Source organism: Echinops telfairi, unplaced genomic scaffold (assembly GCF_000313985.2).
Source record: "Echinops telfairi isolate 266 unplaced genomic scaffold, ASM31398v2 ScPeMD7_655;HRSCAF=1070, whole genome shotgun sequence".
In the NCBI taxonomy this organism is placed as follows: Eukaryota; Metazoa; Chordata; class Mammalia; order Afrosoricida; family Tenrecidae; genus Echinops; species Echinops telfairi.
The window spans coordinates 27937734-27940705 of NW_022104553.1; the positions used below are offsets into that span (position 1 = coordinate 27937734).

The following is a 2972-nucleotide window of genomic DNA, read 5'->3' on the forward strand; positions in this document are numbered from 1 at the left end:
TTTCATGAAATGTTGAGAACATTTTGCATTGGAGCTGGAACAAAACATCAGAATCTGACCTGATGCACGTGCTTTTTGTAAACAAAAGCAGTTCATGTTTCAGTCACTCAGTTGGCGTTGTTAGTACTCATTGTTTAACCTTTTGCGGCTGTGTGCCAAGCGTTTTGCTGTAACTTTCTTCGTTTTTGTGACTTTTTGTGCTGTTTTAGATAAAAAGCATGGGTCCTAAGAAAAAGTTTTTTGAAAAGAATCATCCTGATAAGGAACCGGTTAACCATATTACTGATATTGTTAAATTAGTAAACCTTTTTAGAAAATAAGTTAGAGAAATGCCAACAGAAGACCACATTAGACAGAATTTTTTTAGAGAAAGCTAGTCAGGCCCTATGGAAAAAGGGAAAAAACTCCTGAAAAGCAGTGACTAATTTATGGGATTCCCCATCCAATCAATGACTCCACAACTCCTCTCCACCTCCGTGTCCACAGATCCAGATCCTCATCAATCTCAAGGTATGGACCATACTGTAGTTGTTTAAAAAAACGTCTTTCATGTTGTGCTTCAATATTATTTAATTCTTACTTATTTACTTTGAAATTTCTGTGTAATGTTCTGTAGACAAAGGCAAAGTTAGGGTAAAAACTTGGTGGTCCAGAACGGATTAAGCCGATTTCAGTTATTTATGGGAAAAATCGATTCAGAACTCGACTGCATCGCATCTCCATGCTCCTTCTAGAGCGGATTGGCGTCACGGTCCGGGGTTCTACTGTAACTCTTTATGTGAGTGGAAAGCGCTATCATTTTGGTTTGTGGTTTCGAACTGCTGACCTTGCAGCTAGCAGCCCACGGAGTTTTTAACCACTAACCTAAAAGGGGCTTCGTTTAGTATTAAATAATGACAACAAAACCCTCATGCCGACTCATGGCGACCCCCTGTGGGTTTCCAAGGCTGTGACTGTTTATGGGAGTAGAAAGCCCCATCGTTCTCCTGCGGAGCTGCTGGTTTCAAACTGCGGACACCTCGAATCGCAGCCCCACTCTGTAACCACACCACCACCAGGGCCCCACCCTTCTAGTATTACCCACTCAAAAATGCTTTTGTAAATACTCTTAAATCAGATGGCAAACAAACTGGTGTATTTTCCACCCACCTCTATAACCAGTGAACACAGGTACGCGTGTTTTCGCTTCTCTTGCAAAATCTTCCATTCCCCCTAGGAAATCACCAGTGCCCGTGCGCACGCGGCGCGCCGCGGGCAGGGCGCACGCTCAGCACGGCTTCCCTCTCTGCGCGCGGAGCACAGCCGGCGTTTAAACGCTGGGCGCCTTGAGAACGTGCGGTTGCCAAACCCGAGGTGGCCAGTTAGAAACCACCACCAACTCCAGGGGGTAGGTAGATGGCAGCCTCGGAGACTAGGGGGCAGTTCTCCTCTGGCTTAGGAGAGCGCAGCAGGGTTTGGGTTTCTGCTCCAAGTCTTCCCAGCGCCTTCAGCATAACAGGCGTTATCCTGGTCCACTGGAGACCTAGGGGCCCTGGTGGCCAGTGGGCTATGCTCTGGGCTCCCAACCACAAGGTCAGCAGTTCTACTCCCAAGAGGGACAGTCTCTTTACAGAAACCCACAGAGGCAGTTCTTCTACCCTGTCCTATAGAGGAATCGACTGAGTCCAGTCCAAACCAGTCTGGACTCCTGTATATGGTTCCTCTCAAGCTTCGCGGCCTCTGCCTGGCTTCTCTCCGCCGGGAGTGCCCTTGTCCAACCAGACCTCCGCCCTTTCCCTAGGAGATCGGATCCGTCGGCCGTCGCCCTCCACGGACCCGGCGGCCTCTTTGCCAAAGACGCACGTCAGGCCTGATTCATTCCTGTGTTCTCAGCCCAGGACACCGGAGTTCCTCCCTGCGGCCCCACCCCATAGCATCCCGCCCTAACTGCTGAGCGGGTCGGATTCGAACTCGAAATATCCAGTGGTCGTTTCCTCTTTTCCTAAACCCGCTCCCGCCGCCTCCACCGTGGCGCACGCGCACTGAGGCCGAGCGGCGGCGACCCCGCCCCTCCCCGCCTCCGCTCGTGAGGCGCATGCGCGCTAAGACCAAACGTCTTCATCCACGCATGCTCCGTCGGACGCTCAAGCGTGTTCTTCCGCGACCAGCTCGCAGCGCATGCGCAGGACCGGCACCCCGCGGGACTTGAGCTTGGCCTGGTCCCGCGAGATCTTCTCCGCTTCCTCTCTCAGGCCAGCTTTGCTTGGGTGCTGCTTCCGGAACGCGTAGGCCTTTCTTGGGGTACCGGCCGCGAACTTTCTCCTCTCTCCGAAGCGTCCGACATCCCTATATGACCCCCGACGCCATTTACCGGCCGTATCCCCCCGTTCCTTCCACCCCTTCCTGCGCCGCGCCCCGACATCTACTCAACACCCGCTGTGGTAAGGGAGCCGCGTGCCCGCGGGAGGCGCGCTCCTCCGGGGGGCGGGGCACGTCGCCGAAGCCCCGCCCCCGCCGCGACCGTTAACCGGTCGTGAGAAACCGGAGGGAGCCTGGGTCCCACCGAGCCGCGCGGGCGTGGCGGGGGCGGAGAGGCAAATGGGCTTTAGTAAAGCGAAACTTCAGATCGGGGAGTCCCTGAGCGGGAGCGTGCTTGCGAACGAGCCGCACAGGACTGGGGTGGGGGTGGGGGGTGGCGAGAGAGGGAGGCCCCGTCCCCCCAAGAGGCGTAAAGGGAACCCTAAGTGCTGGGGGTTCGCCAAGGGGGAGCGTCCCCATCGAGGTCCGGGCACAGATGCCAAGTTCTGGCGAAAAGCCCACACCAAGCCCAACCAAGCCCCCTGCCATCGAGGCGATGCCGACTCCCAGACCCCATAGGACAGGGTGGAGGGAGGGTGGGTTGGAAAGGGGGAACCGATGACAAGGATCTACATGTGACCTCCTCCCCGGGGGACGGACAACAGAAAAGTGGGTGAAGGGAGACGTCGGACAGG

At 55.0% G+C, this 2972-nt stretch overlaps 1 protein-coding gene across 1 annotated transcript in view; it reads left to right on the forward strand.

Annotated features, from left to right (window-relative positions):
• The first annotated feature begins 2229 nt into the window (after positions 1–2229).
• Positions 2230–2972, forward strand: part of SMG9 (SMG9 nonsense mediated mRNA decay factor) — a 20665-nt gene continuing 19922 nt past the window's right edge. Inside the window, exon 1 of the mRNA XM_030886394.2 lies at positions 2230–2420. The gene's annotated coding sequence lies outside the window, so the exon portion shown is untranslated. The remainder of the gene's footprint in view (positions 2421–2972) is intronic.